The 17,097-nt window shown below is 38.8% G+C and overlaps 1 pseudogene; it reads left to right on the top strand.

Annotated features, from left to right (window-relative positions):
- Positions 1–15,969: 15,969 nt before the first annotated feature.
- On the top strand, positions 15,970–16,924 carry LOC122424326 (annotated as a pseudogene).
- The last annotated feature ends 173 nt before the right edge of the window (positions 16,925–17,097 follow it).

Raw genomic sequence — 17,097 nt, 5'->3', positions numbered from 1 at the left:
TCTCACCACTACTATTCAACATAGTGTTGGAAGTTTTGGCCACAGCAATCAGAGCAGAAAAAGAAATAAAAGGAATCCAGATAGGAAAAGAAGAAGTAAAATTCTCACTGTTTGCAGATGACATGATCCTCTACATAGAAAACCCTAAAGACTCTACCAGAAAATTACTAGAGCTAATCAATGAATATAGTAAAGTTGAAGGATATAAAATTAACACACAGAAATCCCTTGCATTCCTATATACTAACAATGAAAAACAGAAAGAGAAATTAAGGACACAATACCATTCACCATTGCAACAAAAAGAATAAAATACTTAGGAGTATATCTACCTAAAGAAACAAAAGACCTATACATAGAAAATTATAAAACACTGATGAAAGAAATCAAAGAGGACACAAACAGAATGGAGAAAAACAATACCGTGTTCAGTGGATTGGAAAGAATCAATATTGTCAATGGCCTAATTCTATTACCCAAAGCAATCTATAGATTCAATGCAATCCCTATCAAGCTACCAAACGGTATTTTTCACAGAACTAGAACAAATAATTTCAAAATTTGTATGGAAATACAAAAAACCTCAAATAACCAAAGCAATCTTGAGAAAGAAGAATGGAACAGGAGGAATCAACCTGCCTGACTTCAAGCACTCCTTTACAAAAGCCCAAGTCATCAAAGACAGTATGGTACTGGCACAAAGACAGAAAATATAGATCCACTGAGGGGCCAGGATAAAAGTCCACGAAACCTATGGAACCTTATCTTTGAGACAAAGGAGGCAAGGATATACAATGGAAAAAAGACAACCTCTTTAACAAAGTGTCTGGAAAACTGGTCAACACTTGTAAAGAATGAAACTAGAACTTTCTACACACCATAACATACACAAAAATAAACTCCAAAATGGATTAAAGATCTAAAATGTAGACCAGAGCTATAAAAAAACTCCTAGAGGAGAACATAGGCAAAACACTCTCCGACATAAATCACAGCAAGATCCTCTATGACCCACCTCCCAGAATATTGGAAATAAAAGCAAAACTAAACAAATGGGACCTAATGAAACTTAAAAGCTTTTGCACAACAAAGGAAACTATAAGTAAGGTGAAAAGACAGCCCTCAGATTGGGAGAAAATAATAGCAAATGAAGAAACAGACAAAGGATTAATCTCAAAAATATACAAGCAACTCCTGAAGCTCAATTCCAGAAAAATAAATGACCCAATCAAAAAATGGGCCAAAGAACTAAACAGACATTTCTCCAAAGAAGACATACAGATGGCTAACAAACACATGAAAAGATGCTCAACATCACTCATTATTAGAGAAATGCAAATCAAAACCACAATGAGGTACCATTACACGCCAGTCAGGATGGCTGCTATCCAAAAGTCTACAAGCAATAAATGCTGGAGAGGGTGTGGAGAAAAGGGAACCCTCTTACACTGTTGGTGGGAATGCAAACTAGTACAGCCGCTATGGAGAACAGTGTGGAGATTTCTTAAAAAACTGGAAATAGAACTGCCATATGACCCAGCAATCCCACTTCTGGGCATACACACTGAGGAAACCAGATCTGAAAGAGACACGTGCACCCCAATGTTCATCTCAGCACTGTTTATAATAGCCAGGACATGGAAGCAACCTAGATGCCCATCAGCAGATGAATGGATAGGGAAGCTGTGGTACATATACACCATGGAATATTACTCAGCCATTAAAAAGATTTCATTTGAATCAGTTCTAATGAGATGGATGAAACTGGAGCCCATTATACAGAGCGAAGCAAGCCACAAAGATAAATAACATTACAGCATACTAACACATATATATGGAATTTAGAAAGATGGTAACAATAACCCTATATGCAAAACAGAAAAAGAGACACAGAAGTACAGAACAGACTTTTGAACTCTGTGGGAGAAGGTGAGGGTGGGATGTTTTGAAAGAACAGCATGTATATTATCTATGGTGAAACAGATCACCAGCCCAGGTGGGATGCATGAGACAAGTGCTCGAACCTGGTGCACTGGGAAGACCCAGAGGAATCGGGTGGAGAGGGAGGTGGGAGGGGGGATTCGGATGGGGAATACGTGTAAATCTATGGCTGATTCATATCAGTGTATGACAAAACCCACTGAAATGTTGTGAAGTAATTAGCCTCCAACTAATAAAAAATAAATAAAGAAAAAAAGAAATCCTAAAAAAAAAAAAGTCTTGGAGAAATTACTAGGAATTGTATAAACTGTGAACTTATCCAATAAACAAGGCCCAAAGACTCTCAGTTTCAATTTCTCTTCTAACCAGGAATGTGTATTTATATAGCAATTTTACCTCAAAAGACTAGGAAAGTCTTAAAAACAAGATCCTTTAAAGTATTAGTTGGTAATGAAAGTATCTCTTCTGTAGTTTTACATAAGAAACTACAAAATCTTTGAAAGAGTGAACAAATTTGGTGAAAACTTTAAAACATTATATAAAAAGACCAAATCATATATTCGTCATTCTGACTTTTTAAGTCCTGATAGTTTACAGTGCAAACTAATCTACATGCCAGAGGGCCACACCTTGGAGAAACCTGCCCTTAGACCCATCAAGGTCAAATATGCAAGCTCCACCAATCATGCCCTCTTTCTGCACTGCTGCGTCTCAGTCAGTTCAGTTGCTCAGCTGTGTCTGGCTCTTTGAGACCCCATGGACAGCAGCATGCCAGGCTTCCCAGCCCATCACCAACTGCTGGAGCTTGCTGCTTCTAATACTCTATAAAATTTGCTGTTATCCAAAATCCCTAAGAAAGAATTTGCACTGCCTGTGAGGCACTATAGTCCCCCATGCATGGATTGTTTTCCTTTGCATAAAGATATCAAACCTGGTTAATTTTTCTTTCTTCTTTTTCATTGACAAAAGTACACGATAAAATTCTTTAGCAGTTTTTGCTTGCTTGTTTGATATTATACTTCTGTGGAAGAGATATTGTATTCTAATAACTTGCTTGGAATTACATTTTCCATGATTAAATTCTTTCTTAAAAGCAGGAACTGCGTGTTTGTTCATTTTTAATTGTAAGCAATGGCACTGCCTACTTAGTTGTTGGGGTTTCCATATGTATTTGTTTGATTTTTAAGTAAATGACCAAAACCTTTGGAGTTGGGGGTAGGCTAGACTACAGTGCAGTTCAAGTTCTTGGGAAGCATCATCTTCCCAATAATCAGTGACTCTCAGGTCTGGTCCTTTTCTGCTTTTGAGGTCACCATCACCAACAGATGGTTTGGCAAAAGGTAAAGATAGACTATACTATCTCATGGGGTTCTCAATCCAAGAATACTGAAGTGCTTTGCCTTTCCTTTCTCCAGTGGATCACGTTTTGTCAGAACTCTCCACCATGACCCATCTGTCTTGGGTGGCCCTACATGGCATGGTTCAGTTTTATTGAGTCAGACCAGGCTGTGGTCCATGTGATCAGATTGGTTAGTTTTCTGTTATTGTGGTGTTCAGTCTGTCTGCCTCTGATAGAGAAGGATAAGGGGTTTATGGAAGCTTTCTGATGGGAGAGACTGACTGAGGGGGATACTGGGTCTTGTTCCCATCTGGGCCATGCTCAGTAAATCTTTAATCTGATTTTCTGTTGAAGGGAGGGGCTGTGTTCCCTCCCTGTTATTTGGCCTGAGGCCAAACTATGGTGGAAATAATGAGGATAATTGCAACCTCCTTCAAAAGATCCCATGCAAGAACTGTTACACTCAGTGCCCCCAACCCTGCAGCACCACCACCGACCCACGCCTCCACCAGAGACTCCTGGACACTCACCGGCAAGTCTGGGCCAGTCTTTTGTGGGTTCACTGCTCCTTTCTCCTGGGTCCTGGTGCACAAGGTTCTGTTTTTGCTCTCCCAGAGTCTGTTTCCCAGTCCTGTGTAAATTCTGGAGGCTCTATGGTGTCATTAATGGCGACCTCCTCCAAGAGAGCTTATGCTATAACCAGGTCTGCTGCACCCAGAACCCCTGCCCCTGCAGCAGTCCACTGCTGACCTGTACCTCCACAGGAGACACTCAAACACAGTTCTGTCCCAGTATCTGTGGAGTCTCTGGGTCCTGGTGTGCACAAGGTATGTTTGAGCCCATTGAGCATCTCTGGCAGGTATGGAGTTTGATTCTAAACACAATTTTGCCCCTTCTACCATCTTGCTGGGGCTTCACCTTTGCCCTTGGAAAGTAGGGGAAATCACTAGACTGTTCATATATGACCTAAATCAAATCCCTTATGACTATACAGTGGAAGTGACAAATAGACTCAAGGAATTATATTTGATAGACAGAGTGCCTGAAGAACTATGGAGAGAGGCTCTTGACATTATACAGGAGTCAGGGATCAAGACCATCCCAAAGAAAAAGAAATGCAAAAAGGCAAAATGGTTGTAAGAGGAGGCCATAAAAATATCTCTGGAAAGAAGGGAAGCAAAAGGCAAAGGAGAAAAGGAAAGATAATCCCATTTGAATGCAGAGTTCCAAAGAATAGCAAGAAGAGATAAGAAAGCCTTTCTCAGTGATCAGTGCAAAGAAATAGAGGGAAACAACAGAATGGGAAAGACTAAAGATCTCTTCAAGAAAATCAGAGATACCGAGGGAACATTTCATGAAAAGATGGGCTCAATAAAGGACAGAAATATTCCTAACAAGAGCAGAAGATATTAAGAAGAGGTGGCAATAATACACAGAAGAACTGTTCCAAAAAAGGTCTTCATGACCCAGATAATCATGATGATGTGATAACTCACCTAGAGCCAGACATTCTGGAATGCGAAGTCAAGTGGGCCTTAGGAAACATCACTACAAAGAAAGTTAGTGGAGATGATGTAATTCCAGTTGAGCTATTTCAAATACTAGAAGATGATGCTGTGAAAGTGCTACACTCAATATGCCAGCAAATTTGGAAAACTCAGCAGTGGCCACAGAACTGGAAAAGGTCAGTTTCATTCCAATCCCAAAGAAAGGCAATCCCAAAGAATGCTCAAAGTATTGCATAATTGCACTCATCTCACACACTAGCAAAGTAATGCTCAAAATTCTCCAAGCCAGGTTTCAATAGTACGTGAATCACGAACTTCCACAAGTTCAAGCTGGTTTTAGAAAAGGCAGCGGAACCAGAGATCATATTGCCTACATCTTCTGGATCATTGAAAAAACAAGAGAGTTCCAGAAAAACATCTATTTCTGCCTTGTTGACTATGCCAAAGCCTTTAACTGTGTGGATCACAGCAAACTATGGAATATTATTAAAGAGATGGGAATACAAGATCACCTGACCTGCCTCCTGATAAATCTGTATGCAGGTCAAGAAGCAACAGTTAGAACTGGACATGAAACAACAGACTGGTTCCAAATGGGGAAAGGGGTACATCAAGGCTGTATATTGTCACCCTGCTTATTTAACTTATTTGCAGAGTACATCATGAGAAATGCTGGACCATATGAAACACAATCTGGAATGAAGATTGCTGGGAGAATTATCAGTAACCTCAGATATGCATATGACACCACACTTATGGCAGAAAGGGAAGAACTAAAGAGCCTCTTGATGAATGTATAGCAAAACCACTACAATATTGTAAAATATTTGGCCTCCAATTAAAATAAATAAATTTGCATTAAAAAAAAAAAGAAGAATGTGAAAGAGGAGACTGAAAACTTTGGCCTAAATCTCAACATTCAGAAAACTAAGATCATGGCATCTGGTCCCATCACTTCATGGCAAATAGATGGGGAAACAATGGAAACAGTGAGACTTCATTTTCAGGGGGCTCCAAAATCACTGTAGATGATGACTGCAGCCATGAAATTAAAAGACACTTGCTCGTTGGGAAAAAAAAAAAAAAAAAGTTATGACCAACCTAGACAACATATTGAAAAGCAGAGACATTACGTTGCCAACAAAGGTCCATCTAGTCAAAGTTATCATTTTTCCTCTAGTCATGTATGGATGTGAGAGTTGGGCTATAAAGAAAGCTGAGTACTGAAGAAGTGCTGCTTTTAAACTGTGGTGTTAGAGAAGACTCTGAGAGTCCCTTGGACACCTAGGACATCCAACCAGTCCATCGTAAAGGAGATCAGTCCTGAATATTCATTGGAAGGACTGATACTGAAACTGAAACTCCAATACTTTGGCCACCTGCTATGAAGGTCTGTCTCATTTCAAATGACCCTGATGCTGGGAAAGATTGAAGGCAAGAGGAGAAGTGGACGAAAGAGGATGAGATGGTTGGATGGCATCACTGATTCAATGGACATGAGTTTGAGTAAACTCAGGGAGTTGGTGTTGGACAGGGAAACATGGTGTATTGCAGTGCATGGGGTCGCAAAGAGTCATACATGACTAAGGAACTGAAGTGAATTAAACTGAACTAAAAGATAGACTATGGATGATTGTGCATAGGGTTTTATAGCCAGAAATAAAATTGGTGCATCTTACTTTTGTTTTTACTCAATTGACCAAAATTTAGCCATGGGATGCTTCCTTAACTGTGGAGTGAGCAGTAGTTTCCTGTATTCTCAGAAGAGCTGATGGGTGGGGTGATTATCTAGCTTCCTTTATTTTAAAGAATGCAGGTGTCTTAAAAAAAAAATGAAAGGACAAATTATTGCTTTTCAAATGATTGGTTCCAGTGATGATTGTTTTCATAATTATGATTCAGTCCCTCAATTGAAATTCTTTCATATGAAAAACAGTAACCCTTCAATTAGGACTTCTCTTTTTTTTTCCCACAATGTCTGCAATAAAATTTCAATATATCATTTCACATATCTTCACAGTCCTCTTGCCAATGTTTTCTTAAGATTTTGGCTAGCTGTCTTCTTCTGGTCTTACATCTTAACTGTACTGATGATAGGGATCTGTTGATGTTATTTTATGGTTTATCCACATTTGTCTTCAGTATTCCTGCCTTGAGAACCCCATGAACAGCATGAAAAGGCAAAAAGATAGGACACTGAAAGATGAACTCCCCAGGTTGGTAAGTGCCCAATATGCTACTGGTGATCACTGGAGAAAGAATGAAAGGATGCAGCCAAAGCAAAAACAACAACCAGTTGTGGATGGGATGGGTGATAGAAGCAAGGTTCGAGGCTTTAAAGAGCAATATTGCATAGAAACCTGAAATGTTAAGTCCATGAATCAAGGCAAATTGGCAGTGGTCAAACAGGAGATGGCAAGAGTGAACCTCAACATTCTAGGAATCAGTGAACTAAGATGGACTGGAATGAGTGACTTTAACTCAGATGACCATATATCTGCTACTGTGGGCAGGAATCCCTTAGAAGAAATGGAGTAGCCATCATGGTCAACAAAAGAGTCCAAAATGCAGTATTTGGATGCAATCTCAAAAACAACAGAATGATCTCTCTTCGTTTCCTAGGCAAACCATTCAATATCACGGTAACCCAAGTCTATGTCCCAATCAGTAACGCTGAAGAAGCTGAATTTGAACAGTTCTATGAAGACTTACAAGACCTTCTAGAACTAACACCCAAAAAATATGTCATTTTCATTATAGGCGACTGGAATGCAAAAGTAGAAAGTCAAGAAACACCTGGAGTAACAGGCAAATTTGGCCTTGGAGTACAGACTGAAGCAGGGCAAAGGCTAATAGAGTTCAGTCAAGAGAATTCGCTGGTCATAGCAAACACTCTCTTCCAACAACACAAGAGTAGACTCTACACATGGACATGACCAGATGGTCAACACCTAAATCAGATTGATTATGTTCTTTGCAGCCAAAGAGGGAGATGCTCTATACAGCTAGTAAAAACAAGACCAGGAGCTGACTGTGGCTCAGATCATGAACTCCTTATTGCCAAATTCCGACTGAAATTGAAGAAAGTGGAGAAAACCACTACATCATTCAGGTATGACCTAAATCAAATCCCTTATGACTATACAGTTGAACTGAGAAATACATTTAAGGGACTAGATCTGACAGACAGAGTGCCTGAGGAACTATGGGTGGAGGTTAATGACATTGTACAGGAGACAGCAATCAAGACCAACTCCAAGAAAAAGAAACGCAGAAAAGCAAAATGGCTGTTTGAGGAGGCCTTACAAACAGCTAGGAAAAAGGGAAGCAAAAGCCAAAGGAGAAAAGGAAAGCTATACCCATTTGAATGCAGAGTTCCAAAGACTAGCAAGAAGAGATAAAGCATTCCTCAGCAACCAGTGCAAAGGAATGGAGGAAAACAATAGAATGGGAAAGACTAGAGATTTTTTTCAAGATAATTAGAGATACAAAGGGAACATTTCATGCAAAGATGGGCTCAATAAAGGATAGAAATGGTAGGGACCTAACAGAAGCAGAATATATTAAGAAGAGGTGGCAAGAATACACAGAAGAACTGTAAAAAAAAAGATCTTCATGACCCAGATAATCACGATGGTGTGATCGCTCACCTAGAGCCAGGCATCCTGGAATGTGAAGTCAAGCGGGCCTTAGGAAACATCACTACAGAAAAAGCTAATAGAGGCGATGGAATTCCAGTTGAGTTATTTCAAATCCTCAAAGATGACCCTGTGAAAGTGCTGCACTCAATATGCCAGCAAATTTGGAAAACTCAGCAGTGGTCACAGGACTGGAAAAGCTCAGTTTTCATTCCAATCCCAAAGAATGCTCAAACTACCGCACAGTTGCACACATCTCGCATGCTAGTAAAGTAAGGCTCAAAATTCTCCAAGCCAGGCTTCAGCAATACATGAACCGTGAACTTCTAGATGTTCCAGCTGGTTTTAGAAAAGGCACAGGATCCAGAGATTAAATTGCCAACATTTGCTGGATCATCGAAAAAGCAAAAGAGTTCCAGAAAAACATCTATTTCTGCTTTATTGACTATGCCAAAGACTTTGACAGTGTGGATCACAATAAACTGTGGAATATTATGAAAGAAATGGGAATACCAGACCACCTGACCTGCCTCTTGAGAAACCTGTATGCGGGTCAGGAAGAAACAGTTAGAACTGGACATGGAACAACAGACTGGTTTCAAATAGGAAAAGGAGTATGTCAAGGCTATATATTGTCGCCCTGCTTATTTAACTTATATGCAGAGTACATCATGAAAAATGCTGGGCTGGAGAAAGCACAAGCTGGAATGAAGATTGCTGGGAGAAATATCAATAATGTCAGATATGCAAATGACACCACCCTTATGGCAGAAAGTGAAGAAGAACTAAAGAGCCTCTTGATGAAAGTGAAAGAGGAGAGTGAAAAAGTTGGCTTAAAGCTCAACATTCAGAAAACTAAGATCATGGCATCTGGTCCCATCACTTCATGGCAAATAGATGAGGAAACAGTGGAAACAGTGGCTGACTTTATTTTTCTGGGCTCCAAAATCACTACAGACGGTGATTGCAGCCATGAAATTAAAAGATGCTTACTCCTTGGAAGGAAAGTTATGACCAACCTAGACAGCATATTAAAAAGCAGAGACATCACTTTTCCAACAAAGGTCCATCTAGTCAAGGCTATGGTATTTCCAGTGGTCATGTATGGATGTGATAGTTGGACTATAAAGAAAGTTGAGTGCCGAAGAATTGATGCTTTGGAACTGTGGTGTTGGAGAAGACTCTTGCAAGTCCCTTGGACTTCAAGGAGATCCAACCAGTTCATCCTAAAGGAGATCAGTCCTGGGTGTTCATTGGAAGGACTGATGTTGAAGTTGAAATTCCAATACTTTGGCCACCTGAGAAGAAGCGCTGACACATTTGAAAAGACCCTGATGCTGGGAAAGATTGAGGGCAGGAGGAGAATGGGACGACAGAGGATGAGATGGTTGGATGGCATCACTGACTCGATGGACATGGGTTTGGGTGGACTCCGGGTGTTGGTGATGGACAGGAAGTCCTGGCGTGCTGCGGTTCATGGGGTCACAAGGAGTCAGAAACGACTGAGTGACTGAACTGAACTGAAACATACATGCAGTTTTGGAGGTTGGGGAGAACATACATTGCTTTTGTTAGTTTTTCAAAGTTGTCTCACTTTCCAAAAATTTAAGAGCAATTAATTATTTTCTTGATAAATTAAGGAATGTGCACAAGTTCACAAGATTGATTAGTATAGAAACAAGTATGACGATGCAAGTCTTCATGTTAAAATAAGGATATAGTTCATCTCTCACTTCAGCCAATATGATGATATGCTTATTGTCTACAAAGATATATGCATAGCATAAAGGTTGTTAATCTGTTCTGCACACTGTATTGTTGCAGGTGAGGTTATATGTTCTTATATTTATGATAGATTTTATGGAGGTTATAAGAGGTTTTAAAAACTGGAATCACAGAAAGTTGGTGCTAGAAAAGGATCAAACACATTTTTTCTTGTGGCAAACTTGTGTTCCAGAGAGAACAGGTGACTTAAAATTACACAGGCATTATGTCATTATGTCTATTAAATCTCAATTTTAAAAAAAAATCACACAAATGATGAGTGTCAAGCCCTGTCCCTATCACAGGACTCCTTCATCCAAGGCCAGTGAACTTTCCACTCTAAATGTGATACTCCTTTGTCAAATTACACGCAAATAGGTAACAAAGATATTTATTCAAAATTTTAAAAAAGTTCTGAAGGACATCACCAGTCTAAATCTTACTGTCTTCTTGAAAAAAAAAAAATACAACTTTAATTGTTTAATTTTCCTCACATTCAGGTTTTTTAAGTCAGATATTATTATTCTTTCTTAGAATAAAAATAGCATCTACTAGGTTTAATTTCTGTCCACAGCCTGGGCTACTCATTTAATCTATAACACTGACATTTTCTTACCTTTTAAAAGGTATAGAGTTGTGGGATGTTGGCTATTAAGTTCTTTCCCATGATTGCAGAGCTATCAAGGGATGAAATCAGGATTTGAACTCAGGTGACAGTTCAACTGGGTGGTTATGCAAGGTTGCCTATATCAGCCCTGTCTTCTCTGAGCTACGCTTGCTTATATGCCTGAGCTCAGCTGCTAACTCAGTGAGAGCTAGATGAGGAAGAAGGGACCCACTCACATGTTTGGGGTCCAGCTTGCTGTCAGCTAGAGTCACAAAGAGAATACAGTCAGATGTCTCATTATCCAGCAAGCTAACCCAGGTTTATTTATGTGGTGGTAGCATTTCAAAAGTAAGAAAAGAGACATGTAAAGCCTCTTGAGACCCAGGCTTGACATATGGCATATGCTATAAATCGTTGACCTAAACAAATGACAAGGGCTTCCCAGACACCAAGGATAGAATCTTGACACCAAGAGAATCTATTCTTGAAATCAGAAAATCAGTAAAGAACTCTATTTCTTTTGCAATATATAACATAGATCATTTGTTTGTGGTTTATTTTTACCTTTTTTTCTCTTTTAAATGTTAGAGCTTTTAATTGAAGTATAATTACCAACAACACTTATTTCCAACATAGCCATTTAATATTTCTATACATTACAAAATGATCACCATGATGAGTCTAGGTATCATTTTCCGCCATACAAACTTATTATATTTTGACAATATTCAGTTGTCACTTAGTTGTGTCTGACTCTTTGCAACCCAATGGACTGCAGCATGACAGTCCTCCCATTCCATCACCAACTCCTGCAGCTAGCTCAAAAACATGTCCATCAATATGGTGATGCCATCCAACCATCTAATCCTCTGTTGTCCCCTTCGCTTCCTGCCCTCAATCTTTCCCAGCATCAGGGTCTTTCCCAATGAGTCAGTTCTTCACATCAAGTGGCCAAAATATTGGAGCTTCAGATTCAGCATCGGTTCTTCAAATGTATATTCAGAATTGATTTCCTTTAGGATTGACTAGTTGGATCTCATTGCAGTCCAAGGGACTCTCAAGAGTCTTCAACACCACAGTTCAAAAGCATCAGTTCTTCAGCACTCAGCTTTCTTCATGTTCCAACTCTCACATCTATACATGACTACTTGAAAAAACTATAGCTTTGACTAGACAGACATTTGTTGGCAAAGTAGTCTCTGCTTTACTATATGCTGTCTAGGTTGGCCATAGCTTTTCTTCCAAACTATTGTCATACCTCTACTTCTTGACAATATTGTTGACTGTATTTACCATGTTGTACATTTCATTCCCATGACTTATTTATTTGGAAACCAGAAGTTTGTTCCTCACCTATTTTATTAATCACCCCCCCATCCTCCTTTCCTTTGGCAACCACCTTTTTGTTCTTCATATCCATGAGCCTGATTCTGTTTTGTTATGTTTTTCCACTTGGTTTGGTTATTAGACTCCACATATAAATGAGATCATACAGTATCTGTCTTTCCCTGGTGGTTCAGTGGTAAGGAATCTGCCTGAAATGCAGGAGACCCAGGTTTGACCACTGGGTTGGGAAGATCTCCTGGAGGGGGCATGGCAACCCACTTCAGTACTCTTGCTTGGAGAAATCCATGGACAGAGAAGCCTGGCAGACTGCAGTCCATAGGGTCACACAGAGTCAGAAACGACTGAAGCAACTAAGCAGCACCAGCTGATCTACTCCCTTAGTATAATACCCTCTAGCTCCTTCCATGTGGTTGCAAATCATACAATTTCATCTGATCCCAGACTTGTTTATTGGAAGATTTTTGTTTGGAGTCTGATTCAGTCTCATTAACAATAATGGGGCCCGTCCATACTTTCTATTTCTTCCTTATTTGGTCTTTAAAGATTGCATGTTTCTAAGAATTTGTCCATTTCCTACAGGTTTTCTAATTTGTTGGCACATATCTGTTTATAGTATTCTTTTATGATTGCCTGTATTTCTGTTATAGAAATTATAACTTCTCTTTATTTCTAATTTTATTTATTTGACTGTTCTTTCCTTTGTTTCTTAATGAATATGGATGAAGATTTATTTATTTAATTAATTATTTATTTATTTTTACTTTTTAAAGAGCTAACTCTTAGTTACACTGACATTGTCTATTGTTTTTGTAACATCTCTATCACTTATTTCTACTCTGATATTTATTATTTCTTTCCTTCTACTAACTTTGATTCATTCTTCTTTTTCTGGTTTCTTTAAGTGTACTGGGAAGTTGTTTATTTGAGATTTTTCTTGTTTCTTGAGTTTAACATTATAGACTTAACTCTTACAAATGTCTGCTTTTGCAATGTTCCATAGAATTTAGAGTTTTGTTTCTTTTTGAATTATTGTTCCAATTTTTAAACTTTTCTCTTTGAAGTTTTTAGTAACCATGGGTTGGCTCTTGTTCAGTTGCTAAGTCATGTCCTACTCTTTGTGAGTATGCTACACCAGGCTTCATTGTCCATCACTATAACCTACGGTTTTCTTAAACTCATGTCCACTGAGTCAATGATGCCATCCAACCATCATATCCTTTGTCACACCCTTCTCCTCTTGCCCACAATCTTTCCCAGGATCAGAGTCTTTTACAGGGTGTCAGCTATTTGCATCAAGTGGCCAAGGTATTGGAGCTTCAGCATCTGTCCTTCCAATGAATGATTAGGGTTGATTTCCTTTAGGATTGACTGGTTTGATGACCTTGCTCTCCGAGGGTCTCTCAAGAGTCTTCAGTACTAGAATTCAAAGGCATCAATTATTTGGCACTCAGCCTTCTTTATGGTCCAACTCCTCACATCCCTACATGATTACTGGAAAAATCATAGCTTTGACTCTACCTTCAAAGTGATGTCTCTGCTCTTTAATACACTGTCTAGTTTTGTCATAGCTTTTCTTCGGAGGAGTGAGTGTCTTTTAATTTCATGGCTACAGTCACCATCCACAGTGATTCTGGAGCCCAAGGGAAAAAAAATCTGTCACTGTTTCCATTTTTTACCCATCTATTTGCCGTGAAGTGGTGGAACCAGATGACATGAACTTCATTTTTTGAATGTTGAGTTTTAAGCCAGCTTTTTCACTCTCCTCTTTCACCCTCATCAGGAGCTTTTTAGTTAATCTTCATTTCTGTCATTAAAGTGGTATCATCTGTATATTTGAAGTTGTTGATATTTCTCTCTGCAATCTTGATTCCAACTGTGAATCTAGGGCTTCTCAGGTGGCTCAGCAGTAAAGAATCTGCCTGCCAATGCAAAAGCCTCAGGAGACACAGGTTAGATCCCTGGGTTGGGAAGATCCTCCAGAGGAGGAAATGGCAACCCACTCCAGTATTCTTGCTGGGATAATCTCATGGACAGAGGAGCATCTTGAGGGCTACAGTACATGGGGTTGTGAAGAATTGGACAGGACTGAGTATGCACAGATTATATATCTGTGTGTGTGTGTATATATATATATATATATATATATACTCTTTTAGATTGATGCCTTTATTATTTTGTAATGTCCTTGTCTCTTATCACTGTCTTTGTTTTAAAGATGATTTTGTCTCATAAAAGTATTGTTACCCCACTTTCTTTCCATTTACATTTAATACCTTTATCCCATCCCTTCATTTTCAGTATGTGTGTGTCTTTAGATCTGGAATATCTTCTAGGCAGTACAAGTGTGTGTATGCACTAAGTCACTTCAGTTGCATCTGACCCTTTGCAACTCTCAAGTGTAGCCCTCCAGGCTCCTCTGTCCATGGGATTTTCCAGGCAAGAATACTGGAGTGAATTGCCATGCCCTCCTATAGGGGATCTTGCTGACCCAAGGATTGAACCCGCCTCTCTTATGTCTTCTGCATTGGCAGGATTCTTAACCACTAGGGCCACTGGGAAGCCCAGTGAGTACATATATAGGCCTTATTTTCTTATTCATTTAGTCACTCTATATTTTTGATTTGCTAATATATTCCATTTATATTTAAAATCATTATTCATATGTATGTTTTTAATGCCATTTTGTTCATTCATTACTGTGTTTTTTTTAATTTCTTTTAAAAATTCCTTTTTTTGTTTTTGTCTTCTCTTGTGATTTGTTGACTGTCTAGAATCATGTTTGGATCCTTCTCTTGTCTCCTTTTCTGTTGCATTTATCATTTTGGTTTGTGACTACCATGACATTTAAATATAACTAACTCTCTATGTATGCAAGGTATCAACTTATCAATTATCTATATCTTCATACCTCCTATTTATCTCATGGTTTCTTCTTTATATATTCAGTTTCTTCAGTTGTGGAAAATCTTCAGATGATGCTAATCAATAGTTGCTCTGTCAATAGCTATAATTTAGGTGTGCCCAAGGGAGGAGGTGAGCTCAGTGTTCTACTCTGTCATCTTGGCCACTTCCTGCCCACACTTAGAAGCAAATATTGTTGGTTAAAGAGCTTTTATTTATTTTTGTTGTTGTTGATGTTCAGTGCTGGAAATTTCCCTGTAAGTGCTGCTTCACTATTTCCCACTAATTAATATGTTGTGTTTTATTTTCACTTTCTTAAAAATAATTTCTATATGTACTTTTTAATTTTGCTTATAAGGTATTTAGAAGTGTTTTAAATAGTCTTTCAAATATTTGGGAATTTTTCATAGATCTATTTTCTACTACTGGTTTCTATTGTAATTATCAACACTTGCAGGTCAGCAAATATACTTCCCATAGCTTGAATTATTTTAAAATTATTGAGTGTTTGTATGGCCCCACATATGGTCTATTGGAATTAGGTTGTTCTCATTGATAGTTGCTCTGTAAACAGTTGTAATTTGGGGATAACTATGGGAGGAGGTATTCTACATTAAACAATTAGGCTGATTCATGTCAATGCATGACAAAAACCACTACAATATTGTAAAGTAATTAGCCTCCAACTAATAAAAATAAATGAAAAAAAAAAAAACAATTAGGAAGTGAAAGACCTAATTTCAAAATGAGATTCTACCTTGAATTCCAGTGGCCCCTAAGTCACAGATTGATGTTCTATCATTCTGAGCAATAAGGGATAAAAGTCTATAAGCTTCTTAGGAATTGCTGGTTTAATATACAGTTTATTTCTTTCAATAGGAAATCATTAAGTCATTTAGCAACTTTTTCTTATCTTACCAGGCTATCTCCTCTGCGGACATGGAAGTTGGAAATTGCACTCTCCTGAATGAATTCATCTTACTGGGCCTCTCAACAGACCCCCAGTGGAAACTGACCCTATATGGAATATTTCTGATGCTTTATTTGATCACCTTGTCAGGTAACATGTCCTTAGTTGTCTTAATCCATATTGACTATTGCCTGTGCACACCTATGTATTTTTTCATTGTCACTCACTCTTTCTTGGATTTCTGGTACACCTCTGTGTACATCCCCCAAATCCTGGCGACTTGTGTCTCAGAAGATAAGCACATGTCACTGGCTGGATGTGGAGCCCAGTTTTTCTTTTCCTGTACTGTAGCCTACACTGAGTGCTATCTCCTAGCAATCATGGCCTATGACCACCACATGGCAATCTGTAACCTGCTACTCTATTCAAGTACTATGTCCCCTTCTCTCTGTACTGGACTTGTTTGCTGGCTCCTACATAGGAGGGTTCTTGAATGCTATAGCACATTCTGCCAACACTTTTCACCTGAGCTTCTGTGGCAAAAATAGTATTGACCACTATTTCTGTGATGTACCACCATTGGTGAAAATGTCTTGTACAGACACCAAGGTCTATGAACAGGTCCTCCTGGGTCTTGTGGGTTTCACAGTTCTCTCCAACTCTCTTGCCATGCTGATTTCCTATTTCAACATCCTTCTAGCTATTCTGAGGATCTGCACAGCTTCAGGAAAACACAAAGCCTTCTCCACCTGTGCTTCACACCTGGTCTTGGTCATGCTCTTCTACAGATCCTTGCTGTTCACATATTCAAGGCCAAGTTCCACCTACTCCCTGGGGAAGGACAAAGTGACATCTCTGTTTTATACTGTGGTCAGTCCATTGCTCAATACTCTTATCTATAGCTTGAGAAACAAAGATGTTAAAGTGGCCTTCTGGAAAGCAATACAGACTATAAGACCTCAGAGATGAAGGTGATCTTTTTGCAGGATGCTTTCATTGCATTTTCCAAATTATTGCCTTATAAACATGCTTGTGCATTTGCCATATTCAAATAAATACAACACATTTTGCTTAAAAGATGAATCATTGATTGAACCATTTTCTGTTGATTATTCCTTTGTTGTGATTAAACTTTTAAAACT

Source organism: Cervus canadensis, chromosome 22, assembly GCF_019320065.1.
Source record: "Cervus canadensis isolate Bull #8, Minnesota chromosome 22, ASM1932006v1, whole genome shotgun sequence".
Taxonomy (NCBI): Eukaryota; Metazoa; Chordata; class Mammalia; order Artiodactyla; family Cervidae; genus Cervus; species Cervus canadensis.
This window is presented reverse-complemented; position numbering and strand designations above follow the sequence as displayed.